This window comes from Arachis ipaensis, chromosome B1 (genome assembly GCF_059453495.1).
Source record: "Arachis ipaensis isolate K30076 ecotype BB chromosome B1, ASM5945349v1, whole genome shotgun sequence".
Classification (NCBI taxonomy): domain Eukaryota; kingdom Viridiplantae; phylum Streptophyta; class Magnoliopsida; order Fabales; family Fabaceae; genus Arachis; species Arachis ipaensis.
The window spans coordinates 76467462-76473336 of record NC_142436.1 but is presented as its reverse complement, the minus strand read 5'-3'; the positions used below and the strand labels follow the sequence as shown (position 1 = coordinate 76473336).

Genomic DNA, 5875 nt, shown 5'->3' with positions numbered 1-5875 from the left:
GACCTTAGATAGATCAGAGACTAAATTTGCTAAGCTAGATGGATTCTGCTCAGAATTCTCTGTCTGTTGCTGAGTGGATGATGGAAAAGGCTTGCTATTGCTAAACCTGTTTCTTCTACCATTATTAAAGCCTTGTTGAGGCTTTTGTTGATCCTTCCATGAGAAATTTGGGTGATTTCTCCATGAGGGATTATAGGTGTTTCCATATGGTTCACCCATGTAATTCACCTCTGCTATTGCAGGGTTTTTAGGATTATAAGCTTCTTCTTCAGAAGATGCCTCTTGAGTACTGTTAGATGCAGCTTGCATTCTATTCAGACTCTGAGAAATCATATTGACTTGCTGAGTCAATATTTTATTCTGGGCCAATATGGCATTCAAAGTATCAATTTCAAGAACTTCCTTCTTCTGAGGCGTCCCATTACTCACAGGATTCCTCTCAGAAGTGTACATGAACTGGTTGTTAGCAACCATGTCAATGAGTTCTTGAGCTTCTGCAGGCATTTTCTTTAGGTGAATGGATCCACCTGCAGAAGTATCCAATGACATCTTAGCTAATTCAGACAGACCATCATAGAATATATCCAGGATGGTCCATTCTAAAAGCATGTCAGAAGGACACTTTTTGGTCAGTTGCTTGTATCTCTCCCAAGCTTCATAGAGGGATTCACCTTCTTTCTGTCTGAAGGTTTGAACATCCACTCTAAGCTTGCTCAGCTTTTGAGGAGAAAAGAACTTGGCTAAGAAAGCCGTGACCAGCTTATCCCAAGAGTTCAGGCTATCTTTGGGTTGAGAGTCCAACCACACTCTAGCTCTGTCTCTTACAGCAAAAGGGAAAAGCATGAGCCTGTAGACTTCAGGGTCTACTCCATTAGTCTTAACAGTATCACAGATCTGCAAGAATTCAGTTAAGAACTGAAAGGGATCTTCAGATGGAAGTCCATAAAACTTGCAGTTTTGTTGCATCAGAGAAACTAATTGAGGTTTAAGCTCAAAATTGTTTGCTCCAATGGTAGGGATGGAGATGCTTCTTCCATGTAAATTGGAATTAGGTACAGTAAAGTCACCAAGCATGCTCCTTGCATTATTATTATTTTCGGCTGCCATCTCCTTTTCCTGTTCAAAAATTTCTGTAAGGTTATATCTGGATTGTTGTATTTTAGCTTCTCTTAGTTTCCTCTTCAGAGTCCTTTCAGGTTCAGGGTCTGCTTCAACAAGAATGTTCTTGTCCTTGCTCCTGCTCATATGAAAAAGAGGGAACAGAAAAATAATAATAATAGGGATCCTTTTTACCCAGGTATAGAGGTTCCCCTGTGTGAGTAGAAGAAGAAAAGAATGTAATGTAAAGAAGGGAAGAAGAGAAAATTCGAACACAGATGGAAGAGGGGGTTCGAATTTAGGTGAGATGAAGTGTTAGTAGATGAATAAATAAATAGAAGGAGATAAGAGAGAAAGAGGATTTTCGAAAATAAAATTTTGAAAAAGGGTTAGTGATTTTCGAAAATTAGGAATGAAATCAAATTAAAATTAAAAATTGAAACAATTAGTTAATTAAAAAGAATTTTTGAAAAAGAGGGAAGAGATTTTCGAAAATTAGAGAGAGAGAGTTAGTTAGGTAGTTTTGAAAAAGATAAGAAACAAACAAAAAGTCAATTAGTTAGTTGAAAAAGATTTGAAAATCAATTTTGAAAAGATAAGAAGATAAGAAGTTAGAAAAGATATTTTAAAATCAAATTTTTGAAAAAGATATGATATGAAAAGATATGATGGAAAGATATGATTTGGAAAAGATAAGATAAAAGATAAAAGATATTTTTGAAAAGATATGATTGAAATTAGTTTTGAAAAGGATTTGATTTTTAAAATCAAAATTAATGACTTGACTCACAAGAAATCATAAGATATGATTATAGAACTTAAAGTTTGAATCTTTCTTAACAAGTAAGTAACAAACTTGAAATTTTTGAATCAAAACATTAATTTTTGGTGATATTTTCGAAAATTATGAAATAAAGATAAGAAAAATATTTTGAAAATATTTTGAAAAAGGTTTTTGAAATTTTTGAAAATAAAAAAATGGAAAAGATATGATTTTTGAAAAAGATTTTAAAAAGATATTTTTTATTTTTGAATTTTTTTATGAAGAAAGAGAAAAACATGAAAAAGACTCATAATATAGAAATTATGAATCAAAACACACAATGCATGCAAGAACACTATGAATGTCAAGATGAACACCAAGAACACTTTGAATGTCAAGATGAACACCAAGAACTTATTTTTGAAAATTTTTGATGCAGAGAAAACATGCGAGACACCAAACTTAGAAATCTTTAATACTTGGACTCTAACAAACGAAAAATGCATATGAAAAACAACAAAAGACACAAAACAAGAAAACATCAAGATCAAACAAGAAGATTTACCAAGAACAACTTGAAGATCATGAAGAACACTATGAATGCATGAATTTTTGAAAAATGCATAAATTTTTAGAAAAATGCAATTGACACCAAACTTAAAAATTGACACAAGACTCAAACAAGAAACAAAAAATTATTTTTGATTTTATGATTTTCAAATTTTTTTTTGGTATTTTTCGAAAATTATTTGAAAAAGAGAAAATAAGGATTCCAAAATTTTTAATATAAATTCCAGGAATCTTGTATTTTTAGTCTAAAGCTTCAGTCCAGGAATTAGACATGGCTCACTAGCCAGCCAGGCTTTCATTGAAAGTTCCGGTCCAAAACACTAGACATGGCCAATGGCCAGCAAAGCTTCAGCATGTATCTCAAGCAAACAGTAGCAGGTGGATCAGGAACAGCTAGCTTGCTCTTGTGATGATGGTTTGGAAGCCTCAGTCCAAAAGAATTTAGACATGGCTTTACAGCCAGCCAGGCTTCAACATGCTTCATGAAACACTAGAATTCATTCTTAAAAATTTTGAAATAATTTTCGAAAACAAAGGGAAAAATTTTTTTTTTTGAAAGATTTTTGAAATTTTTTTTTTTTGAAAATAAAACAAAAAAAAATTACCTAATCTGAGCAACAAGATGAACCGTCAGTTGTCCAAACTCAAAACAATCCCCGGCAACGGCGCCAAAAACTTGGTGCACGAAATTGTGATCCCTGGGCGAAATTGTCACTCGAACAATCCCTGGTGATGGCTCCAAAAACTTGGTACTCTAATCTTAATTCATAATTTGTCACAACTTCGATACAACTAACCAGCAAGTGCACTGGGTCGTCCAAGTAATAAAACCTTACATGAGTAAGGGTCGATCCCACGGAGATTGTTGGTATGAAGCAAGCTATGGTCACCTTGTAAATCTCAGTCAGGCGGATATCAAATAGTTATGGAGTTTTTGAAAATAAATAATAAATAAATAGAAAATAAAGATAGAAATACTTATGTAATTCATTGGTGAGAATTTCAGATAAGCGTATAGAGATGCCTTTGTTCTTCTGAACTTCTGCTTTCCTGCTGTCTTCATCCAATCAGTCCTACTCCTTTCCATGGTAAACTTTATGTAAGGGCATCACCGTTGTCAATGGCTACATCCCATCCTCTTGTGAAAAAGGTCCAAATGCTCTGTCACAGCATGGCTAATCATCTGAGGTTCTCGATCATATTGGAATAGGGTTCACCCTCCTTTTGCGTCTGTCACTATGCCCAGCACTCGCGAGTTTGAAGTTTGTCACAGTCATTCAATCCCTGAATCCTACTCGGAATACCACAGACAAGGTTTAGACTTTCCAGATTCTCATGAATGCCGCCATCATTCTAGCTTATACCACAAAGATTCTGATTAAGAGATCCAAGAGATAATCATCCAATCTAAGGTGGAACGGAAGTGGTTGTCAGGCACGCGTTTGTGGGGGAATGATGATGATTGTCACGTTCATCACATTCATGTTGGAGTATGAATGAATATCTTAGAAGCGGAATAAGTTGAATTGAATAAAAAACCGTAGTACTTTGCATTAATTCATGAGGAACAACAGAGCTCCACACCTTAATCTATGGAGTGTAGAAAACTCTACCGTTGAAAATACATAAGTGATGAAGGTTCAGGCATGGCCCAGAGGCCAGCCCCAAATGTGATCAATATGATCTAAAGATGAACTAAAAATCATAAGATGTCTAAAAGACTAGTAAAAAGTTCTATTTATACTAAACTAGTTACTAGGGTTTGCAGAAATAAGTAATTGATGCATAAATCCACTTCCGGGGCCCACTTGGTGTGTGATTGGGATGAGCTTGAAGTTTACACGTGTAGAGGCTTCTTCTGGAGTGGAACGCCAAGTTGTAACGTGTTTTTGGCGTTCAACTATGGTACGTGACGTGTTTCTGGCGTTTAACTCCAGACTGCAGCGTAGAACTGGTGTTCAACGCCCTTTTGCATCGTCTAAACTCGGCCAAAGTATGGACTATTATATATTTCTGGAAAGCCCTGGATGTCTACTTTCCGATTCAATTGGAAACGCTCCATTTTGAGTTCTGTAGCTCCAGAAAATCCACTTTGAGTGCAGGGAGGTCAGAATCCAACAGCATCAGCAGTCCTTCTTCAACCTCTGAATCTGATTTTTGCTCAAGTCCCTGAATTTCAGCCAGAAAATACCTGAAATCATAGAAAAACACACAAACTCATAGTAAAGTCTAGAAATGTGAATTTAACATAAAAACTAATGAAAACATCCCTAAAAATAACTAGATTCTACTAAAAACATACTAAAAACAATGCCAAAAAGCGTATAAATTATCCGCTCATCAGTGAGCGACCAAGGAACTCATATTTGCAACAGGAAAATTGAGGTGTTGATGAAAAAGTATGGGGTCATCCACAAAGTCTCCACAGCCTATCATCCTCAAACTAATGGGCAAGCAGAAGTGTCCAACAGGGAGTTCAAGTGGATCTTGGAGAAAGGGGTTAACCCACAGCAGAAGGATTGGAGTTCCAGATTGGGAGATGCACTATGGGCATATAGGACCGCTTACAAAACCCCAATCGGAATGAGTCCCTTTCGTATTATTTTTGGGAAGCCTTGTCATCTTCCTGTTGAAATCAAACATAGAGCCTATTGGGCGGTGAAGAATTGCAATCCGGATTTGAAGGGAGCAAGGATGGAACATAAGCTCCAATTGGAGGAATTAGAGTGTCTTAGGATAGAAGCATATGAGAATTCCCAGTTTTACAAGGAGAAAGCCAAGACATTCCATGACCAAAATATTAGGAGTAAAAGTTTTAAGATAGGTGATGAAGTGCTTGTGTACAATTCGAGGTTGCAATTGATGCCCGGGAAGTTGAGATCTAGATGGGATGGTCCATTCAAGGTGGTGGATGTCAAGCCTTATGGAGTGGTGGAAGTGATTCCCCCTATCAATGGGATCAAGTTTAAAATCAATGGTCATAGGGTGAAACTCTATCACACTCGACCTAAGAATGCCAAGGAGTTGGATATTTTCCTCCTTGGAGAAGTTTCAAGTGACCAATGAGGCCATGCATAGTCCAACTTAGGACTATAAACCAAAGTGCTTGGTGGGAGACATCCCACCATGGTAACATTGTATCAACTTTATCTTTTTGTTTATAGCTTTTTGAATTGGTTGCTTTCTTGTGGTATGATGATTGGCTTAGTTTTGATTTAGTATTTTTGAATTGAATAAGTTGAATTGCTTGTGGATCATAAATTTATGCTTGTTTGTATGATTTGGGGTTGGTATATTGCTATGCTATAGGAGGGAACCTTAGTTTTGAAAAGAAAAATTTTTGTGAAACAGGGCACCTGTGCGTGCGCACAAAATTGCATTTTCCACCATCTGTGCGAGCGCATGCCTCTATGCACCCGCACACTTGTTGCAGCACCCTCTGGT

At 36.4% G+C, this 5875-nt stretch overlaps 1 non-coding gene across 1 annotated transcript; it reads left to right on the top strand.

The window, feature by feature from the left end:
- Positions 1-603: 603 nt before the first annotated feature.
- On the top strand, positions 604-711 carry LOC148577090 (small nucleolar RNA R71). Its single transcript, XR_015903150.1, has one exon. It is a non-coding gene; the product is annotated as a small nucleolar RNA R71 (small nucleolar RNA).
- The last annotated feature ends 5164 nt before the right edge of the window (positions 712-5875 follow it).